Source organism: Macrobrachium nipponense, chromosome 4, assembly GCF_015104395.2.
Source record: "Macrobrachium nipponense isolate FS-2020 chromosome 4, ASM1510439v2, whole genome shotgun sequence".
Taxonomy (NCBI): domain Eukaryota; kingdom Metazoa; phylum Arthropoda; class Malacostraca; order Decapoda; family Palaemonidae; genus Macrobrachium; species Macrobrachium nipponense.
The window spans coordinates 133,739,260-133,763,690 of record NC_061100.1 but is presented as its reverse complement, the minus strand read 5'-3'; positions in this window follow the sequence as shown (position 1 = coordinate 133,763,690).

The window sequence follows — 24,431 nt, the reverse complement described above, 5'->3', positions numbered from 1 at the left end:
CATCACCCTGCTGGATAAGGACGAGATGCCGGTGAGCTATATGACAGAGCCCCATCCTATCCCTTTCACGAGGGATGGGAGCAGAATATCCACCACTTCCTTCTACAGGGGGGGGAAGTGGATGCCTACAAGAGTCAAAACCATGACTTTAACTTTGCTCCTGTACAGGAACAAGTTCTTACATTGCTGGTACGAAGAGATACGCTTGCCTCTCTCTTAGTACTCGGTCCAGAGGTCTGACCATTGATCCTGCGGTGCACACCCCGATCAATCGGACAGAGGCTTGGATCCCTCCCTCGCTCTTACGACCAGGGAGGCTTCCAAGGTTGGGCGAACACCAGTCTGTTCACAAAAGACTCAGATTCCACCCACCAAGAAGTGAGTCTTCCTATTGTAAAAGACCGAAGGTGTTTGTATGCCGTGTCGGAACAAATGACAATTTGTCTAAAATTGCATTTTTCCTAACTATACAAACCTGAGGTCCTTTTACACATAGCCCCACCTCATGCCACCCCTCACTCTGCAGTTTTTGCTTGGCGGGCCAAAAGCAAAAGTGATTTGTTTACCTCCCAGTCGCGCGCAGGCGCGCCTGTCGGACAGCAGTTAACTACCGAACCCCTTGTTCGAAAGCTTACGACCTATCCAGCTGCCGCTAGTACCTTCCTATTGTAAAAGGACCTCAGGTTTGTATAGTTCGGAAAAATGCAATTTTAGACAAATTGTCATTTTTTAACTAAAAGAGCAACAGAGTTTATGACAGTCTTGACCAGATCTTACAGTGGCCCACGAATTCAAAAGAGATCCAACCATCAACATCGCCAGTGTAATTCCTCTGGCCTGTTGAGCACGGTGACAAAACCTATCAGGAATGTGTAATTTTTTAAAACTCTTTACAATTGACAAATAAGTTTTGAAAACAGTAAAAAATGCTGATATATTGAATAACTTAAATGTTTTAGTGATGTTATGGGAATGCTTAAAGGGTGACTTGGTAATTTTTTAAGTAGGTCATTAGATTTAAATCTCGAGCCTTGAAACAAATTAACGAAGTAAAGTGAGGTATTACTATACAAGTAAATGCTCGTTATATTTAATGTATTTCACAAAGCACACTCCAGGATTCCTCAGAAATAAGTGTATAACAAATTTACACATTACTGGTTCAACTTTTATTAGCCCTGAACGCTTCATTAGTGTGTTGTAGTGTCTAAAAAGAAAAGTATAATTCAAAATAAATAATTTGTACATTATATAAATCAATCTTGCAGTAAAACAAATATATTGCAATAAAAACTAAATGTTATACAAGTTGAACAGATATTAAAGTTCTTTCAAAAGTTAAATATGGCTTATGTTTTCCTATATTCATATATAATACATCTATAATTCCTTTTTTAAAAGCTTTGGTTAAATTCATTGAAAGTTTTGGTAAATGTAGTTCTTTCCTATTCAGATATTAACAAATCTAAAACAGCAAGCAGATCACATCTGAAGTCATGCTAGCTTGTGTATTAATAGGAAAAGATGTTATGTCATAATGCCGTATATCAAAATTAATTTTTCTTCCCTTACAGTCTTGCAATTCATAATGGCTCCTTTAACATAAGTTTCATCCAAACCAGTAGAAATTGGGCTTGTTAGTTTTTTTTTTTTTTTTTTTTTTTTTTTTAAACAGAATCAGATTTTATTTAATAGTCTTAGACCCAAATTCCATTGAATTGGATTAATAACATCTTTCCTGTAGTACATTACTGTATACACTTTCGTATTATGAACCAGTGTGTTTTCAAAAGTAAGGAAATGCTTCAGAATTCCAAGTTAGGACAATACATAGTTTGTTTGGTGGGAAATTACAATTCAGAATTCCCATAAGGAAGCACTATTGGTCATTAAACATTGTTAAATTGTTTCTGACAAAGCTAGTTTTATAGCTTAATTTGAAAAACCATTCATATTGAGTAGTGAGGTAAATAGTTCAATACTTATTTTACAGTAAATGTGTATTTTTATGTTTGGTATGTGACATTTCATTAACAAGTTTGTTTTTGAGTCCTGCCTCTCCTTTATTTGCAGTTACAGTGGAACCTCTACATACGAAAGTCCCTAAGTACAAAATATTCAGGTTACGAAAACAAAGACTAAGATTTTTTTTGCTTCTGTGTACAAAAATAATTCAGGTTGCGAAAGGGTAAAGTCCGAGATTTGCCCGGGCCGGCAAGAACAATTTTAAAACTGGCGCGCCGCCAACTCAGTAGACTCGCCACCATCCTCCCACTCTCCCATTGGTTCCTGATGCTAGTCACCGCCATAAGATCCTGCTCTCCTAATGGTGAGCATCTGTCCCATCATGCCTCTATGTAAAGGCGTTCCTTGACCATCTTTTGCGGCAGTTTTATCGTAAACACCTGGAAATCGTTTGTTCACATATATTTCGTTTGTTAACGTAGATTCGTGTTAGTGATTTCGCTTTCGTTGTACTGTAAGTTACTTTATCGTGTTGTGTGTGAACTTAATGACTTATGTTATTAGCCATGGGTCCCAAGAATGTTGCTGAAGTTCATGGAAAGAAGAGGATGTTTTCTATGGAGACGAAGATGGAGATAATCAAGAAGTGTTAATATTTTCTGCCATTTGTTAATGTGTTTCGTAAAGTTTAGTGTTAATGTTTTCTATCATTTTTTAATGTGTTTAGTAAAGGTAAGTATTCATGTTTTCTGCCGTTTGTCCTCCCCTTCTGTCGCCACTTTCGGACATCACCTCACTCGAAAAGTAAGGTTCCACATTTTACTACATATGTATATACATGCACACACAGTATTTCTTGTACCCTGTACACTAATACACCTTTATTTACAGGTACAGTAACGGTTAGGTTAAGTATTGAATGGTCCAAATTGCTGTATTTCATATTTTATTGGTCAATTTAGCATTATTATAAAATTTACTGTGGTGTTTTTGTAGGGCTCGGAACGAATTAGGCAATTTACATGTAAAACGTAGTTTGTTCATGACACTTACCTGCCAAATATATATATAGCTGTATTCTCTGACGACCGACAGAATTTCGAAACTCCCGGCAAACGCAGTGGTCGGCTAGGTGGTTAGTACCCATTCCCGCCGTTGGGAGGCGGATACCAGGAACCATTCCCATTTTCTATTCAGATTTTCTTCTGTCGCCGGTCAGTAAACAACTGTTTACAGACCTCCGCCTAGGATTTTGAAAACCCCATTTGTCACTTGAGTATTTGGATTGTCTTTTGGTTTCGGACTTGGCTTAGTGATTTGGCATACGCTATTGTGGTTTGGATTTTGATTTTGCTTTTGATTTTTCTTAGAATTGAGATGTCTGGATCTAGTTCTACTAGTTTCAGAGTGTGTGGTGTAGAAGAATGTAAGGTGAGGCTACCAAAAGCCTCGGTAGATCCTCACACGGTGTGTGTGAATTGTAGAGGGCATGTTTGTTTGTTGGATGATAGGTGCAAAGAATGTGAAGTGTTAACTAATGTTGAATGGAAGGCGTATGAATCTTACATTCGTAGACTTGAGCGTGACAGAATTAGGAGGTCTTCCTCCAGGAGTGCCTCTGTTAAAAGTCAAAGTGATAAAGTTGCTCAATCTAACATAACTGTAGAACATGTTACGCATAACCCTATAATTTCACCTTCAGATAAGGAAGTGATCGTTACCGAAGGGAATGCCCTTTTTACCATTTTGGAATCGATTCGGAACCTTGAATCGAAAATGAGAGTGCTACAATTTAATGTGCAAAAGTGTAGTGATAATGTTAGTGCCCCTAGTGATGTGGAGGGGGCGTCAGATCGGTCCTATAATGCCTCCAGGTTGAGACCTCTGTCGGACTCCCAGAACACAGGGAATGGACATGTCGAAGGCTGAAGGAGGGTTACGGGAATTAAACACCAGTCTGGCGTCCCTTCGGCAGATCCTGAAGACGCATCCCAGGCTGCCAAGGATCGTGCGCAAGCTCGAATCTTGAAGGAATGCTTCTCTTCCTCCGAGATGTCCTCACCTCACCGTGGGTGGGAATCTCGGAAGGCCTCTCCAATTGAGAGTGGTAAGGAAGACATAAGACGTCGCACTGGCGGCCATCGTCTTTCTCGCCCTCTTAGGAAAGGTCTTACGGAAGAGGACGCAGCCTCTCCAATTGAGAGTGGTAGGGAAGACGTAAGACGTCGCACTGGCGGCCGTCGTCTTTCTCGCCCTCTTAAGAAAGGTCTTACGGAAGAGGACGCTTCATCGGGAGATCGAGAGCGTCCTCCGCCTCGATTTACGCTTCGGTCTTCTCCGGAAGACTTCAAAGACAGTATCCCACACAAGAGATTCAGGACGCTTTCTGAGCGTCCTGATTCGAGTCCGGAGAGAAGGAAGAAGGCGTCCCCTCGCCCATCTTCTTCTCAAAGGTTCATTCCATCATATGGTTCTTCACCATCAAAAAAGACCCTCGTAGCGATTCGTCAACAGTTGGATGCGTTTTTCGCCAAGAAAGAAGAAAGATCGCGTAGTCGTATAAAAGATCTATGGCTACCCGTCAAGAAATCTAGATGTTCTCCTGCGGCTTCTCTTCGTTCTTCGTCATCTTCTGATTCGCCGCCTTCTAGACCTCACCGACTCAATCAGGAACGCGTAAGCAGTCCTGCTGATAGAGTCTCTAGAAGTATTGGCGAAAGAGAAAAAGACAATAGGTGCCGCACAGGCGGCCGTCGTCTTTTCCAAGAGTCGAAGAACGTTCAGAAGGAACGCTCAGAAATAGAATTGGAAGGAATTGATCTTGGCTTACAGGAAGAGAGTATTCAACAGAAGAAACGCCTTGCTAATCAGGACGCTTCTCGGGACGCTCGGTGTCGTAAACGTCGGCTGGATAGACTTCAAACTCACAATATTAGTTCAGAAGAAGGATATGAGGACGCTTTTGAGGACGCGAGGCGTATTACAACTCAAGACCGTTTACACGATGTCCATCACGTCAGGACGCAAATGAGGACGCTTTTGAGGACGCGAGGCGTAGTGCTAATAAGGACGCTCGTCGTCCTTCATATCAGGACGCTTTCCAGGACGCAAATGAGGACGCTAGGCGTCCGATGCATAAAGTCACCTTGGGAAGAAAAGAACAGGTCGCTAGTCAGAAGGATAAGCGCCATATGCTTCAAGGTAGTAGAAACTACAATATGGGTGCTCGTCAAGAGAAATCGTATGACGTTAGTTTGGAAAATTCGGAGAGAAAGTCAAGGTTAGGAGAACATAGCCGGCTCTCCTCTTCAAAATTGATTTCAAGCGCAAGACCTACGTTTCGAAAGGGAGGTGAAACTTCGGTTTCTTCTCGTTCAATTCAGGATAAGCCTACGTCTCCATTAGAAGAGAAATCGTCAAGCGAACCTGTCTCAGAAGAGGAGGAGGATCCTACAACCTCATCCTCTGTGGATTATAAGACTTTAACTCGTCTTTTAAAAGATTTGTTTCCCGAGAAGTTTCGAGCTCGTTCCTCTCTCTCCACCTTCGCAACTAACCTCTTTGAAGGCAAGGAAGACTCCAAATTTTGTTAAAATGGCCACCTCACTCTCAACTATAAGGGCTTTTGAAAGAATCCACGATTGGATGGAATCCAAAAAGACAAAGGGCAAGACTTCTTTTGCACTTACCCCCACAAGGCTTAGTGGAAAATCAGGGAAGTGGTATGAGACAGAAGAGGAAGCAGGTTTAAGAATCCCTGCTTCTGCACAAGGGGATTTCGCCAACTTAGTGGAGGCACCTAGAAGATCTTACCTGGCATCAGCAAAAGTTTCTTGGACAATGTCAGAGATAGATCACCATCTCAAAGGCCTTTACAAAACTCTAGAAGTTTTTAACTTTCTAGATTGGTGTTTGGGCGTCTTGGATGTGCAGTCTAGAAGCCCAGATTCTATTTCATTAGAGGACTTAGCGAGTATTTTGTCATGTATGGACAGAGCAGTAAGAGATGGCTCCGACGAACTGGCATCACATTTTGCGTCGGGAGTCCTGAAGAAACGTGCACTTTTCTGTAGCTTCACAGCTAAGTCAGTGTCGCCTGCGCAAAAAGCAGAATTGTTGTTCGCTCCCTTTTCTGCTCGTCTTTTTCCACAATCGATGGTAAAGGATTTGTCAGTAAATCTCCAAGAACGAGCGACGCAGGACTTATTGTCTTGGTCTTCGAAATGTCCTACTGATCAGATATCTTCAAGAACCACGCAAGCTTCTAGGAAGAATTATAAGCCCTTTCGTGGAAGAGCCTCTTCGAGAGCTGCTGCTCGAGGGAGGAGTTTCCCTAGGGGCAGAGCATGGAGGATAAGAGGGGCGAACTCTTGGTCACTCGAAGTGATCGAGAAAGGTTACAAGATCCCGTTTCTGTCGAAACCTCCATTAAGCATAGAGCCAATAGACCTTTCGCCCTCTTATCAGGATTCGAAGCAACAGATCTTATTAGACCTTTTGTATCAAATGTTGGAAAAGAGAGCAGTAGAAAGAGTTGTATCACGGAACTCTCCAGGCTTCTACAACAGGCTTTTCCTTGTTCCGAAGCACTCGGGAGGATGGAGACCTGTCCTAGACGTAAGCAGGCTGAATCTTTTTGTAAGGAAAATAAAATTCAAGATGGAAACTGCACAGTCTGTATTAGCTTCCCTGAGACCAGGAGATTGGATGGTGTCCTTGGATCTCCAAGACGCCTATTTCCATGTTCCGATCCACCCTCGGTCCAGGAAGTTCCTCAGATTCGTTCTGAAAGGACAGGTCTTCCAATTCAGAGCTCTCTGTTTCGGGCTGAGTACAGCCCCTATGATATTCACGCTTCTGATGCGAAATGTAGCAAGATGGCTCCATCTCTCGAAGATAAGAGTCTCACTCTACTTAGACGATTGGCTGATCCGGTCCACGTCAAAGGAAAAGTGCCTGGAGGACTTACACACGACATTACAGCTGACGAAGGACCTAGGCCTTCTGGTCAACTTCGAGAAGTCCCATCTGATTCCCACACAGTCCATCGTGTATCTGGGGATTCAGATGGATTCAGTGGCTTTTCAAGCATTTCCATCCATAGAACATCAGCTAAAATGCTTAGAGAAAGTATCGGTCTTCTTAGAGAAGGAAATATGCTCGGCGAGGGAATGGATGAGTCTGCTGGGGACCATTTCCTCGCTGGAGAAATTTGTTTCTCTTGGAAGGCTGCACCTCAGACAGCTTCAGTTTTTCCTAGCAGACAACTGGAAGAACAAGAAAGACCTAGACGAGATTTTGAGAATCCCTCAATCGATCAAAGAGCATTTGAAGTGGTGGTCCGATCCCGTCAAGCTATCGGAAGGGATGTCCCTCAAAGTTCTGAGCCCAGACCTAGTGTTGTTCTCAGACGCGTCCATGACGGGCTGGGGAGCAACACTGGGGGAGGAGGAGGTGTCAGGCCTCTGGAGAGGGGAACAGAGGTCCTGGCACATAAACCTCAAGGAGCTAGAAGCGATTCGTTTGGCACTTCAATGCTTCGAGTCAAGGATTGTGGGACGAATTGTACAAGTCAACTCGGACAACACCATGGCGCTCGCGTATATAAAAAAACAGGGAGGAACTCTATCTCGGTCCCTGTTCAGGATAACGAAGGAAATCTTACTTTGGGCGAAGCTAAGAAATATAACGATTCTAACGAGATTCGTTTCAGGACAGCAGAACGTTCGTGCGGATCTCCTAAGCCGTCAACATCAAATGCTTCCAACGAATGACTCTCCATCCAGAGATTTGCAAAGAGTTATGGAAACTTTGGGGACGTCCACTGGTAGACCTCTTCGCGACAGCGAAAACGAAGAGGCTTCCTATTTACTGCTCTCCGGTTCTGGACCCAGGAGCAATAGCAATAGACGCCATGCTTTGGAATTGGAAGGGGATGGATCTCTACGCCTTTCCTCCATTCAAACTCCTGGGAGAGGTAATAAGAAAGTTTGCGGCGTCGGAAGGAGCAAGAATGACGTTGATCGCCCCCTTTTGGCCTGCAAGGGACTGGTTCACAGAGGCCATGTCATTTCTGGTAGATTTCCCAAGGACACTTCCAGAAAAAATCGATCTACTCAGACAGCCCCACTTCGAGAGGTATCACGGAAACCTCTCCGCTCTGAGTCTGACTGCATTCAGACTATCCAAAAGTTGGCCAGAGCGAGAGGTTTTTCAAGATCGTTGGCAAGAGCTATTGCCAACGCTAGAAGAACATCTTCTCAAGCTGTCTACCAATCGAAGTGGGCTGTCTTTAGAAGTTGGTGTAGAAGGGAGAATATTTCCTCCTCCACGACCTCTGTGAGCCAGATTGCTGACTTCCTCCTACATCTTAGAAATATAGACAAACTTTCAGTGTCAACGATTAAAGGCTACAAAAGTATGCTGTCAACGGTCTTCCGACACAGAGGCTTGGATTTATCAAATGATAAGGATCTTCACGATCTATTGAGGTCCTTTGAAACCTCGAAAGCTCCACGAGACAAGATTCCCTCATGGAACTTGGATGTTGTCTTAAAGTTTTTAATGTCAGCCCCATTTGAGCCTCTGCATACTGCCTCTTTGAAAGATGTAACTAGGAAAGGTATTTTCCTAACCGCTCTGGCAACAGCTAAGAGGGTTAGCGAAATCCAAGCTATGAATAAACGTGGGTTTCAGAGAACACAATGCGGTGTGTTCGCTGAGCCCCTCGTTCTTAGCTAAGAACGAAAACCCATCCAACCCCTGGCCTAAAAGCTTTGATATCAAGGGGTTATCAGAGTTCGTCAGACGAGAGCCGGAGAGAGTTTTGTGCCCTGTCAGAGCTCTCAAATTTTATCTGGAAAAGACCAAACAATGTAGAGGCCCGTCAGACAACCTGTGGTGTTCTGTCAAGAGGCCGGAATTACCAATGTCTAAGAACGCACTGGCGTTCTTCTTGAGAAACACCATCAGGGAAGCTCATTCGTCCTGCACGGATGGTGATCTTAAACTGCTAAAAGTTAATGCTCACGAAGTTAGAGGGGTAGTTACTTCGGTGGCTTTTCAGAAAAATATGGCACTCAGTGATATCCTGGGTGCCACATTTTGGCGAAGCAACTCTGTGTTCGCTTCACACTACCTCAGAGATGTGAAGGCGACATATGAGAATTGCTACTCGCTTGGACCATACATTTCCGCGGATACAGTATTGGGGACGAGAAGCAATATGAACCCCATCCTTTAGAAAATGGATGTGTGTGATTTTAATTATGGGTTTGTTTTTTTATGTTGTAGGGTTGACCGCTTGAAGCGGTCTTCCCTTTAATTAGCCTGAAAGTTATGGGACTAACTTTAGTTGGGCTAGGTTAGGTGGTATTTATTATGCTTCGTTGTCTTCAGTATGGTCAATATGGTCTAGTCACATTGTGGTCACGCTCCCGTTGACAGATCATCTAGTTAAGCAGAAGCAGGCTTGGGTGACAGTAATCACGAAGTCAGCTATGCTAACAGGTAAGGAACCAAGATGTCAATCATCTGCATGTGAAATGTTTCCAAAATCCTTCTATTCTGTCCCTTCCCACCTCCAATGGTGGGATTCAGCTATATATATATCTGGCAGGTAAGTGTCATGAACAAAATGATATTGTCATGATACAATAAAGTTTGTTCATACTTACCTGACAGATATATATAATCAAGTACCCACCCACCTCCCCTCAGGGGACAGTGGTAGAGAAAATCTGAATAGAAAATGGGAATGGTTCCTGGTATCCGCCTCCCAGCGGCGGGAATGGGTACTAACCACCTAGCCGACCACTGCGTTTGCCGGGAGTTTTGAAATTCTGTCGGTCGTCAGAGAATACAGCTATATATATATCTGTCAGGTAAGTATGAACAAACTTTATTGTATCATGACAATATCATTTTTAGATACGAAAAAATCAGGTTATGAAGACCGCTTTGGAACGAATTAATTTCGTAACCTGAGGCACTACTGTATCTATTGTTATAAGGCAGAGTACAGTCTGACCTCGAAAAGCTGGCATTCCGTGGTGCATTAGCTGCCATTAATTCCTGAGCGGCTATGAGGCCAGTACCACACATATTATCATCATATATCATCATATACTTTGTTTATAGTACGAGATGTATTTGCAGTAGATTACACTATGCTAGGCTTTCTATACTTGTCTTGGTTTTGGTAGGTAACATTAGTAATGCATACTATATCAGAGTTAGTGCAAATCTTCATACATTAAATCAGGCTTACTGCATGATGACTTGTCTTTGAATTCATCACTAGTATTTTCTTATAAGTAACCTCTTACTGCTGCATGCGAGACACTGGCATATATAATTGAATCGAGAAATGGCCATTTTGCCAGTGTCATTTACCTTAGCTAACTTGTCAACTTGTTGAAAAATTTCCTTATTTCTAATGTGATTCCCATAAATAAGAATAAATCTTTATTTGTCCTTCACTCAATGGGGAGGAAAATGTAAAAAAAAAAAAAAAAAAAAAAAAAAAGTGGCACTAAATTTACAGTTGTTGCTGTGACTGAAGAAACGAATAATGTGCAGACCACAAAATGTTTGGGAAGAGGCAAAAGCAACATCCGATACTACCGAAACCACACCTTTACTTCATTAATTTAATTTACTGCATTTACTAATGAAATAAGTTGCATTTTTAAACTTTGATAATTTACTTATAAACGAATCTCTGAAATGCATTTCATTCATAAAATGCAATCAGCTGATGACTTTAAGAATGCAAATGGCACGTGGTGCCATGTTCATAAATTATAATATGATAATGACAATACTATAATGCATGAAATATAATTTCCTATAGGAGGTAAAACAAGTTTTACTAAAATACCATTATTAATACAGCTGTATTCTTGACCTGCAGTGTCAGAGAGAGAGAGAAAGATGCAGATTTAAAGAAATAAAAGCGGGGGATTTTTAGGTTTTTGCTAAAAACGAAAACCGGAAAAGCATGAGGGGTGCCTGATCAGATTTGACAGTGGGCTTATAAAGTGGTATAAGCTCTGACGTAGCAAAGGTGTGAGCATTTCCGGAAAGAGGCTTATGAAGCAAGCCAGAATTTTGCTAAACCTAACGAATGGCAGTGATTATTCATATGTTTTGTTCTACTTTTAATAACACTGCACCACTATATGTGAAATGAGTGAGCAAGACTCTTTACATAGGTATTTTTTAGGTGTGATTTCTTAAACCTGGGATTATCTGTATTCTGGCAGTGGCCTTTTCCCAAGGGTCTTTTAAAGACAAGTACGTACTTAAATAGTATGCATATATACTAGTCAAGTATTATAGATTGTCCATGGGGTAAAAAGATGTAAATTTAATTTATTAGTGCACCATGAATTTTCCCATTTTTACCTCCTGTGTTCTGCTGTTTCAAATTTCAAAGGGAACTCTTATCAGAAGGCTCTACATAAAGTATGCCCAATCACAAGAATAGCCATTAATAATGGTCACATTATGTGATTTGTTACTTCACCAGAGTTATAGATAAATCAGGCAAGCAAATATTTTCATTACCAAAGGTTATTCATGTTATTGAGGTTTACATTTATTTTTGAGGTTGACTTGTATTTCTCAACAAAATTGTGTGCAGAAAATCATATTTTGGGGAATCAACCTGTCAAAATGAGATCAAAATTTTACATTTGTATTGCCAAATAAATTACTTTTGTTAATATTGTTTTTATTACTAATCTTGATGTTACAATACTTGTAAACTGATTTTGCTGCAATGGTAATAGCATTAAATTAAAGATCGATTTTTAAAGCAATTTGTATTTATCCATAGTTATACAAACCAGGGTGTACACAAATTCCTATCACAACCCGAACAGCCAGCTCACCAGTGGCAGGTCGTCTTCATCTTCAGTCTCTGCAATGGAGACTGAAAGACTTCTGGGCCCCGCCAGGAGATTCCCCTCTACAGAGAGTCCCTCTGTCCGAAGAGGTAAAGCAAGACTTCATTGGTGGTTTGACGACCAAAATCTCTCTGAGGGAATACCTCTGCATTCTCCCCCTCCAGACTTCCTTCTGTTTTCAGACGCCTCCGTCTTGGGTTGTGGTGCTCATCTGGGAGACCTCACTGCATCAGGCGTTTGGAATGTGGAAGACAAGCTGCTACACATCAACATTTTGGAGTTGAAAGCAGCTTTTCTGGGTCTGAGAGAGTTTCGGGAGAAGGTAAAGGGTCATTCGGTGGTTCTGATGTCCGACAACATCACAGTGGTCGCCTATGTGAACAAGCAGGGGTGTCTGGTGTCTTGTCACCTCCATTCGTTGACTCAAGTTACACCAGAGGGCGTTCGACAACTCAGTAGACCTCTCTGCCAGGTACATTCCAGGCAAGAGGAATATGGTCGCCAATAGGCTGAGTCTTTGGAACCAAATCCTGGGAACAGAGTGGTCTCTGCATCAGGTCATGGAAGACAGGTTTTTTCAGGGTTAGGGGAGGCCTATGCTAAACCTCTTTGCCACTCGATTCAACAGGAAGCTGGAAGTTTACTGTTCAGTGGTCCCGGATCCTCTTGCTCTGGCAGAGGACGCCTTCCAACACCCTTTGGACAACCTCGAGGTATTATACGCATTTCCTCCGTTTTGCCTGATCTGTCATGTTCTGAACAGGGTAATGAGTTATCAAAATCTCAGGATGACTTTGGTGGCTCTTCTGTGGCCTCAAGCAGAGTGGTTCCCAGACCTTCTGTCTCTTCTGTCAGAGGTTCCAAGAGAGATTCCCTCGTGGCGGCAACTTCTTTGCCAGCCTCATGTCGAAAGGTTTCAACAGTCGGTAGAATCCCATCTCTTCACGGATGGAAACTATCAAGTATCTCCTCCGAGCGAGAGCTTTTCCTCAGGGGGTAGCAGGACATATGTCCAGTTACCTCAGGAAGTCCTCTTCAGCAATTTACCAGGGGAAATAGGCTGTCTACTGTGATTGGTGATGTCAGCAGGGTTTCTCTCCACTGAAAACCTCTGTTTGGCATATAGCAGATTTTTTTTATCTTCCTCAGGGATGAGATAGGCCTTTCTGTTTCTGTTATCATGGGCTACAGAGCAGCACTAGGTTTGGTGAACCAAACAAAAGCTTCTTTCAGTTTTCTTCTGAAGAATGAAAAAGAAACCCACAAAATCACTGTGTAATGTGCTTACTTCTAAGTATTTACATTTAAGTTTACTCCACACTCGAGTGCTTTCAGGCCCTACCTGTGGCCCATTTTCAAGAGATGTGTATGTTCTTGTAATGGTAATTGCTTTATAGCAAAGTTAAGGGAAAGGAAAACGCATCTTCTTCGAGAAGTTCTGCAGCACGGAGGCATTTGCGCATGTGTTGGAGGCGCCTGTTCTCATGGTTGTTCTGGAATCGTCAGGCGTGTTAGGGAACGCAACAGGCGCCGAAGTTTCGTGAGAAACGCCGCGATTTCTGATGCAATACTTCGTCGAGATTCTTCTAAGAAGTTCCAGTAATCTCGAGAGCCTGTGACGTTCGCTGGTAAGCCACGCCCCCAGGTTGCCGTATAAATACGACTGACGAAGTAGGAGGGAGCAGATCATCAGTAGGAGTCAGATCAGATTATCAGTGGGAGCCCCGCAGCAGAGATCAGAGATCATCAGAGAGAGATAAGAGAAGAAGGAACAGACGAAGGATCAGAGAGGAAAAGGCGCTCGAGAGTTGGTTGAATTCTGGTCAAGTCGTCCAGTCTGGGAGAACGACTGAGGTATTTTCGACGTTGAGCAAGCCTTGAGAGAAGAAACTTTCTACAAGAGGTTTTGAGGAGTCCCTGCCCTTAAAGTATCAAGAATAGACATCATTTTCTGCAACACGGAGTCAAGAAGACGTCTACAACTACAGTTCTCCTTTTGTGAAGCCACTGCTTCGAGCATAGATCTCTGACAGCGCAAAACTTGCCAGCAAGTATTAACATTACGTCACTGTTCCCCCAGTTCATGCAGTGTAAGATTTTACCTTTTTTATGTAAATAGGAGATACCATTCTGTATCTATCTTTGTTAGTAAGCTTGTAAATTGTAAATAAACCTTTGTTCTGTTAGTGTTTCTTTCTATATTTGTATCCCCAGTTTCAACTGTTGGTGTTGAATTCTTTTTGTTTATCATTATATCGAACTTGGAGCGGACCTCTCTCTCGGTTCGTAACAGTTCTCAGCCTGGGTCAAGGCCCAGCAGTCTTCTGGAACTTCTTCTCGTTGAGCTGTCATTTATGTGATGGCTGTTCTGGTTTCCTTGAGAGTTGCTAATCCCCTCTTGTCGCTCTGATATCCTGAGCTGATGGGCAATGGGATTAACCCTTGTGGTAAGGGAGTGATCACTGAAAGTCTGTTGGGCAGAAAACCTAATCTGCAGGTCAGCAGGGTCAATCTTAGCTTCTTTTAATATCATAGCGCAGCTTCTGGGATCTTCTGAGGTTAAAACCTTTTTTTCCTTATATTACTTTAATCTCTGATGAGTGCTCCTTCTACTACTCTCCTGTGACTAATTTTATTGCTTTTGTATATAAGCCTAGGTTTGGTGTTACGTCTGAAAGGCGTGGACATCTCTTCATCCTGGGGGATCTTGTTATTCAGGGGTTTTGAACAGACCTGTTCTCCAAGGGAACTCAAACCTCCCGCATGGGATGTTTCGCTTTCCTGAGAAGTCTCACTCAAGCCTCATTCAAGATCTTGCATTGATCATCAGACAGAGGTCTGATGCTAAAGACAGTTTTCCTATTGGCTGACGCTAAAGACAGTTTTCCTATTGGCCTTGGCTTCTTCGAAAAGAGTTGGGGAGCACAACAAACTCACACTATATATAAATATATATATAGTGTGTGTGTGAGTTTGTTGCACGTAATTTATATATGCATACTTCAACAGTAGGGAACAAAAACTCCAAAGTATGATTGTGACGAGTAATGTATGGCAGCGTTTGCTTTGGGCTAGGAACAGTTGTCGACATGCATAGAATTCCATCATTACAAAATTAAAATTAGGCTATGCTTTTTGCTTTTTGCACATGTAAAACAATTTGAAATTTATTAAATTTTATTTTCACCTTTTTAAATTTGAATGTGATCTTTTTTAATTTGATATTTATCTTTTTTAATTTGAAATTGACCTTTTATAATTTGAGGGTAAAAAGCTGTAGTTTGCATACCTAAGAAAAATACATTGTTATTCAAAATTTATCCATTCCTAGGCGCATACAAACCATCGCCTTTTATCTAAGGGACTTTATCCTTATGTGAGAGATCAGTCTGCTTCAGCTGACTGAAGTTAAGAACCACCTAGGAATTGCCAAGACCCTGGTTATGACGCCTGAACCTCTACTGGTCTGGAGAAATAGTTAGCCTCAGTAGTAATGCCATGGGCCTGAGTGCCCCTTCTAAGGCGGGAAGGGGTTACTTGTGTAAGGAACCTTATGGAGAACTATAATGTTTCCCATAGGGGATTTCACATTGGAAGGCTGTTTAATCCCAGTAAAGCGCAGAAATGGGTGTTGGATTAAATTTACATAGTCCCCTCTCCTCTTGTTAAAAGAGAGAAAAAGGGAGATGCTCCCAGCTATCGACTAGGAGAGGATGCACAAAGTGTGATCACCTGTAATCTGCCCAACTCCAGTGTATACTTCAGCAAAGATGCTGCTATTGGAAATGGGAATGAAGATGGCATGAAATCCAGTCATTTCAAAATATTAACACCACCAGACTTAAACCAGGCTTCCTCATCCACAAAGGAGCTTGGGTGATTACACATATTGGTCTTCCCTCACAGGTCCTGAAGAAAATATGCTCAGGACTTGTGAGTTACAGCCATCAGTTGGATTGAGGAACAGGGAATCTGACAGACATCTGCCCTAATTACCTGGAAACCTTAGAAGTTCAACTAACAGTGAGTGACAGACTGATGCCCTTGACTTCAAGATAACTCACTCCCATGGGAAGGGAAGCAACCTCCTCCTCAGAGGAGGTGATCATATAAAGCCAAAAGAAACTTAGAAGAGGGGGGAGAGAGGAGAGGAAAGAACTGAAGTAACTCGACCTGCTGTCAAAAAAGCCAAGACCTGGGTTATCATTCCTACTGAGGAATGATGTAAGGAGAGTGATCCTTGCCTACTGAAAGCCGAATGTTATACAGAAAGCCAAACACTTCCCAAAGTTATACTGAAGCCAGGAAGGAACAGTCTTAGTGTAGACACTTGTCTAACAGCACGAGTCTTGAAAAATACTTTCATAATGCTTAAAGCACTAAGAACTTATGCCACTCAAGACTGAAATTCGTGAGAGAATGTTCAAGACCTAAAACTGGACAACTTCACTGATGAGAAGAGGTCTAACCCATTCAGAAAAACGGTAAAAGCAAACCCTAGCCTTTACATCACATTCTGAGAGGGGACCAGATTCCCTCATTCTATGGTAATAGTTATATTACTAAATGCTCCTCCCTGTGATGCATGCTTACAAGAAAATAGTTACGCTAATACATTCCATGCTACCCTGCAAGAAAAATAACATTGTTGCGACACGGCATACAAACCTTCGGTCCTTTTACAATAGGAAGGTACTAGCAGCAGCTGGATAGGTCGTAAGCTTTCGAACAAGGGGTTCGGTAGTTAACTGCTTGTCCGACAGGCGCGCGCGCGCGACTGGGAGGTAAACAAATCACTTTTGCTTTCGGCCTGCTGGCGTGTGGACGTGTATCATCGCTCTCTGCCCGCTTCATCGTCGTTGCTTTCGCATGGTTGTGTTTTTCTTTTTCTATTTATCTAGTGAAACTGAATTGTAAGTACAATCATTTCATATTTATTTCCATTGAATTCAATTGTGAATTAAAGGATCTTGGTTTCTCCACGCCCTCCGTTTACCCAAGTGCCGGGACTGAAGGGCGTAAGTGCGGGAATTCATTTTCCCAGAAATGATCCTCGTATTGTGTATGCTCGGTGCCGAGGGCGGGAGCGAGCTCGCTCCGAGCGTATATTTTGGTTGGAAATGTGTAGATGAAAATCGTAAGTAAGTGCTCTTTTCATTTATATTTTTTTGACCTGTATGCTCGTTGCCGAGCGAATGCGCTCGACACGAAAACTTATTCTGTATGGAAGTGGAATCGCAAGTACAGTATTCTTTTTCATTTTCATATATTTATTTTGATTGTAGCAATACTCTTTTTGGATCAGTTTCCGAGCTTACCCGGAAATTGATCCTTTCCCCTTTTTATTTGAATGAAGTGAAATCGCAAGTGCAGTTCTTTTTCATTTTCATATTTTATTGAGATTGCATTGTTTACTTGGATCAATGTTTCCGCTATTTCCCAGGAATTGATCCTTCCCCTTTTTATTTGTATGAAGTGAAATCGCAAGCGCAGTATTCTTTTTCATTTTCATATATATTTTGATTGCATCAATTCATTATGGATCAAGGTTTCCATTCATAATCGGGAATGGATCCTTTTACCCTTGCGCTCGGTACCGAGGGCGCAAATGCGCTCGATCCGAGCCCTTATTCATTGTGAAGTGAATCGTAATGCAAGATTCTTTTTCATTTATTCCTTTATTATTGATTGCATCAATATTTATTTGGTTCAAGTTCCGCTCAGTCAGGGAATTGATCCTTATGCCCTTGCATTCGGGCCGAGGGCACGATTGCTCTCGGGCTCTTATATTATTGTTGGGTACATGGGTGCTGTGCGGGGGTGGGGAACGAGAACCCCCCCCCCCGCTCAGCTCCCACAGATGGCCCTTCCCCTTGGGGGGGGGGGGGGGGGGGGGGGGTTATCGGCGTTCTTCTCCTCGCCCGATCCGTCGAGCGCGGGGGAGGGCGCTCGGTGCCCGATGTACAATTGTATTCGGGGTCTTCCACTCGTCGCGAGGGGACTTCCCCCCCACTAATCGCTACTACTGTTATTTCCGCAGGTGCTACTGCCACGAGGGTGGACCTTGGTGAGGTATGGGCGTCCTTCCATTTGCAGGGCGTGCTAGTGTCCAGGGGCTGCGGTTCTATGTCTGGGCCTACTGCGGTCACCCATGGAGTGGTGACCACGCTCCAGGTGACGACGTCCCTCCTCACCTGGTGTACTCGCCTCACGTGGTAACAGTCTTGCCTACAGCCGCTGTGAAGTGCCGTTCGCCGTACCGAGAGGGGGGCGTGCCGCCGCCGCTCGTGGTTGCCGCGCTGCAGCGACCACACTTCCGCTGCCCTAGAGCTCGCCCCTGGACCTGCCGCCGGTACCAGGATGTTGCTGGCTGCTGCTCCACTTCCTGTGTTTCCGGTGCTGCCTGCCGTACCTGCCGATTCTGGGCTGACTGTCCATGCAGTTGCTGCGCTGGCTGTCCCTGCCGTTGCTGAGCTGGCTGTCCCTGCCGTTGCTGCGCTGGCTGTCCCTACCGATGCTGTGCTGGCTGTGCCTGCTGTTCCTGAGATGCCCATACCTGCTGACGTCGTCCCTGTTCGTGGTGGTACTACCCCAGACTATGGTCTGTCTGTATAGGTGCGTCCGGGCCCTGTGGCTTCGGCTACAGCAGCCCGGCTCCGCCCTGGATGGCAGATCTTACGTCTGTCCTGAGGAAGCTGACGAAGAAGAGGAGGAAGGTGTCGTCGTCGTCGTCTTCATCTTCTTCATCGTCGTCGGCTGCCGCCTCTTCCCCTTCGACTTCTAAGGCTTCACAGCCGAGGAAGAAGAAGGTTGCCTCCTCCCTCCTAAGAAGTCTCCCTCGGGAGCTTCTCGGGACCCGTCTCACCTCGGTGAGACGGGAGGGTTCCTTCCGCTGGTCCTCCTGCTCCTTCGGGAGCGGGGCCCGTCTCTTCTTCCGCAAGGAAGAAGACTACGGGGACCAGAGGAAGTACCGGCTAACACCGGTACTTCCTCGCCTGGTGTCAGTGGTTCTGCCACTGCATCAGGGTCCGTCTCGGCCTCTCGTTCGCGGGAGGTACCGAGTGTACGGTCGCCTACCAGCGAAGCCAGGAACCAGACCTCGGAGCTCGCTCAGCGTCAGGTTCACGGCACGGGGCGGAAGACTGGTGACAGCCGCTCACGCGACTCTCACCAGACCAGCTCTCGCTCTCGCGGCGACCAGCTGGCTACCCGGGGACGTGACGGTCCACGACCGGCCACGGGCTGAGGCTGGGAAGAGGTCCTCCCGTTCGCCGGTACCAGCCACGGCTGGAACCAGCGACGTGACGTGCCGTGAGGACAAGCACCGGTCTCACTGTGACAGTGGAGCCTGCAGGTCGCCTGACCGTCGCTCTCACAGAGAGCGATCGGGTACGGCAACCAGCACCAGCTCTTCTGACACTCGAGATCGGGGCCGCTGTGCTCAGTCCAGCCGTTCTCCACAGCGAGACGGTTCGACCAGGCCTGCAGCTCGATCCGCCACCGCGGGTTGACGATCGCCTGCAGCCCTCCAAGCCTGCTGGTTCTGCCAGCGAGCGAGGAGGAGCGTCAGGTCTGCCCTCTCCCTCCCGTACCTTCAACCTCCTCGGGTTGGCACCCCAGGAGGAGCGAGGTATTGAGGGGAGTGATCGTGAGGGGTGCGCCCCTCATGATCCCACCACGACGCCCTACGTGCCAGGCACGGTTCTTGGACCGGCCAGGACGTATGCACAAGTGGATGGAGAAGACCGAGAGGGCTGTCGCTGTTCCCCCTTCTTAGGAGGAAGGTTCTCGGAATATGCTCTTGTTCGAAGGGCTTAACGGTCCCACTCTGCAAGATGCTGTGACTTCCGAGATCCAGAGGAACTTTGCCGAGGTTATGGCGCTGATTCGTCAGCACAACGACCTCGGGGAAGGATCGCCGCTCCCACCAGCAGAGCCACGTCTCGCTAGTCATTTTGGGGCCCGGGAGAGGGAACCCAAATCGACGGTGGGTCTGCCGCGATCGGAGCTTGCCAACTGTGTGAACCAGGTAGTCTCTCGTCTCCGGACAAGAAGGCTCTCTCAGTTCTGGCCGGTCGAACAAGCTACTTCACCTCCTCTACTGCGACAGAGGCGTTTCTACGTGTCTTCGGACACCGTATTTGAATACCCCTTCGGTCCTCCTGAGGTTTCGACCTCGACGAGGACTGGAATGAGTCGGAGGACGGTATCGGCTCTCTCCTGTCAGGTGTCGATCAGCCCCACCCAGACGACGTTCACAGTGGCGGCAGACACTTACCTACAGTATGAGTTCGTAACCCTCCTCGGGAAAACTTTTCGGGAAAACGTTTTCCTCCTGACGATACGTTTCCCAGGCTCTGAGAGGCCATCGCCGTAAGGCGATGGCTGCTCCTTTTCTTCTCCAACTGCTAGTTCCGCTGGGAAGGCGAGCCAGTATCCAATTCCTCCCCCATTCCCTCTCTCCTTACGGCTACGAGGGAAAGGGGAGGGATCCTACAGAGATTTCTCTGTAAGATCCCACGTTACGGCGGGCTGCGCTACCGGGGGGGACCTTCGGGTCCTTACCTGACGTAAGCCCCGGTCATTGAGGAGGGATCCTGCCCCTTTCTCGATTTCTACGGGAATCGAGAGGACCACCAGCCGATATCGTTTGACGAATTCGGTGGGGGGTTTCGCAGAGTGCTTAGAATTCTACGGAATTTTCTAGCGCACTCAGAGTGTTCGAGTTTTTTACGATCTCCAAACACTTAGGCGAGGACCACGGTCCAAAGTGAGCGAGATCCCCGATAATTGTTACACGATAATCGGGAACCTCGCTTATGCTCGAATTCCTGTAATTTCTAGCATTTGGAAGAAGACTGCTGCGGAAAGAAGAGTATCTCACAGTAGGCGATTAACTTGGAATAGAGAAGAACGGACGGGAACTTCCAGTTTGGCTTGAACTATCGTCTTCGGTATTCTGTTCACCATTGAAGCTTTCCTTTGGGAAAGACTTCTCCTTCACTCTCTTGACTAGAGAACGAAGGCGGTCGATCTCCAATCCTTATTCTCATTCCTCGAGAGGAAAAGAATTTAGGATGGAGGTCGTGGACAGAACATACAAATATACTACGTATATTACCCTCGCGACATTGATTCTTTTACAGTTGAATTGTCCGGGGGGTAGGCGCATACCGTAGTTAACTCTACGGTTTGTGACCGAGACGAATTGTATCTTAATTGAACTGCAACCTCCCAGCAGTTATCAGTTTCGATTTTAGATACTTGGTATTGTCATGACAACACCAAATCAGCTTTTGTATTTACCGAAATCCGTTTCGGTTAAATATAATTGCTCGAGCGTATTCTTTATGCTCGATGGTTCTAGCCGAACGCATTCCTTCGTGGAATAATGGATTACCTGGCAACTCAGGATGACGAGTCACCGAGAGCTACTGCGTATTGAACTGCCTGATAGCGGCTCAGTATCAACTAGGTCTCGGAGATGAACGGTCGGTTACGTCTCTCTCTCCCCTGGTTTGATTGACTACCGAACCGTATCTCTGCCCAACAATCATGGACTTAGGTCTCTGATTAACGGGGATTCTCGCAATAATGAAGGACCATCTACTGCTGTGACGCTCGATTTCATCGCCTTCGACATTGCGAGAATTTTCAACAGAGATATCTCTTGGACTCTTTCATCTTTTTTTTTTTTTTTCTGTTTACCGCTCATGGTAACAGAAGTCTGTACTAGTCACCCGCTGCATCGCACCGCGATAATGCGAATGATTTTTGCAGGGACATCTTTGGAGTTTGGTCGTTCAAAATATCTTCGTATTCGTAGGTGTGCAATTATTCATTGCTCGCCCCGAATTAACAGATATGTCAGAAGACATCGCCTACTCTCCGACCTGACAGCTCTACTTCCAAAGGATGGTTCAGCCCATGAGAAGCAGTTCTTCAGGCAGTATTTCCCTGTCTTCATTACTGAAAAGCGCTCCGCTTTTATTGCAACTACGATCCTCACCGGACAGCAATGAATAGCGGTAGACGGTTCTCAGTCTTTGTAGCACAGGTTCAGAATCTTGAGAATCCTCTCTCGGTTCAGCTGTGAAGACGTAGGTTGCATTTTCTGTCACCTTCGTCTTCAACGACACATAGTGTTGTTTTCTCCTTAGCTGAGAATCAACTATACTATGAGATATCTTGCCATCAGGGACCGGACCTCGGTCTCTAGAAGGCAATTGACTTTCGCCTGTTGGGCACATGCCTTAAGAGAGTCATCACCTTGCCTTCTGGCATCGGTGACGAACAAATTATTTGTTTAGTCTCTTGGCATAACCCTTTTAAGGCGAAGGTCACGTGACTTGCTCGGGTGCTTGGACAACTTGCCTCCTACCGAACGCAGTCAGTCGGCAGCTGTCAGAGCGCCCAAGTCTGTTACGAACTTCGCTGTGGACTTAGTTCGGTTGTTCCATAACAGTCTTTTCTTCGTCCTAAACGGCTTGTCACAGTACCCATACCATCGACACCCACCATTGAGTGTCGGTTGTCCTATCCACTACCGAGAAGAACAACTTCGCTGCAGACGGATAGACCAGTATGGGTACAGGACATACCGACCGAATGGCGAGAAGAGGGATAGGTCATACGACCATTCCCTTCTTTTCCTCTGAGGTAATTGCATGACTTTTCCTGCGAAGTCAAGCATCCAGGGGATGGGATTCGTGACGCTCGATTTCGTACCGAATTCGTAGCGAAGACTCTGAAACCCTGTTCGGTTCCTGACGATCGGTTAGAGTCCTTCACAATCCTCTCCCTAATGGACTTCACCGCCTTCGATGCGAAGGAGATGCTGCTTTGTCCTGTGAAAGCGCGACCGCGCTTTCTGAAGAAACTCTACATCCCAGGCTGAGTGTTGAAGACTCTTCGTCAGCACCAAGATGACCTAGAAGTACACTCCCTCGAGTTACACAAGAACTTCTCCGTGGCGCAGGCTAGCTGAACGGGCAGGGGTCCTGGTACAACCAGACCACTGGCACCTCCTTCTACCTTTTGGATATTGCCCACAGGTCCTTGGATCGTTTTCCTTGGGACCCGTGGTGGCTGCTCAACACGTTGTGTAGCTAACCCAGACCCTAGCAGGCTGAACAGCATCGAGTCCTGGTGTGACTGTAAGAATAGATAAGTGAATGAGAGAGTGACTGGCTTCTCTTCCTATCTTTTTTTCTCCCCTCTACCTGGTTGGGTAGAGGGATACGGTCATCACCTTGCTGGATAAGGACGAGATGCCGGTGAGCTACTCGACAGAGCCCCATCCTATCCCTTTCACTAGGGATGGGAGCGAATATCCACCACTTCCTCCTACAAGGGGGGGGGGGGGGGGGAAGTGGATGCCAACAAGAGGACAAACCATAACTTTATGTTGCCTCTTGCAAATAGGAACTTGTTCTTGTTTGCTGGTACGAAGAGATACGCTTGCCTCTCTCTTAGTACTTGGTCCAGAGGTCTGACCATTGATCCTGCGGTGCACACCCCGATCAATCGGACAGAGGCTTGGATCCCTCCCTCGCTCTTACGACCAGGGAGGCATTCCAAGGTTGGGCGAACACCAGTCTGTTCACAAAAGACTCAGATTTCTCCCACCAAGAAGTGAGTCTTCCTATTGTAAAAGGACCGAAGGTTTGTATGCCGTGTCGGAACAAATGACAATTTGTCCAAAATTGCATTTTTCCTAACAATACAAACCTGAGGTCCTTTTACACATAGTCCCACCTCATTCCACCCCTCACTCTGCAGTTTTTGCTTGGGCCAAAAGCAAAAGTGATTTGTTTACCTCCCAGTCGCGCCGCGCTGCTGCCCTGTCGGACAGCAGTTAACTACCGAACCCCTTGTTCGAAAGCTTACGACCTATCCAGCTGCCGCTAGTACCTTCCTATTGTAAAAGGACCTCAGGTTTGTATAGTTAGGAAAAATGCAATTTTGGACAAATTGTCATATTTGTCAAAAATTGTATTTTTCATAGCTATACAAACCTGAGGTCCTTTAACATATGGAATGTAATCAGCAGCAGCTGGAACCAGTCGTAGGCTTTGAACAAGGAGGTTCGGTAGTTAACTGCTTGTCCGTTAGTCGGGTGTCCCGCCCGGCTGGGAGGTGAAGCTTCACTTTGCTTTAGGCCCAGGAACAGAGTGAGGAGTGGCATGAGGTGGGACTATGTGTAAAGGACCTCGGGGTTTGTATAGTTAGGAAAATTACAATTTTCGACATTGTTATTTTTGTTGCGATACGTAATACAAACCTTTCGGTCCTTTAACATATGGAAGACTCACTTATTGGTGGATGTAATCCGAGTCTTAAGAACAGACTGGTGTTCGTCCGACCTTGGTTCCCTCCCTGGTCGTAAGAGCAGAGGGAAGGATCCTAGCCTCTGCCCAGCTGATCGGGGTGTGCACCGCAGGATCAGTGGTCAGACCTCTGGACCAAATTCATAAGAGGGAGGCAAGCGTGCCTCTTATAAATAGCAAGCAAGAACTAGTTCCTACTTCAAGAGCCAAAATAAGGTCATGGGTT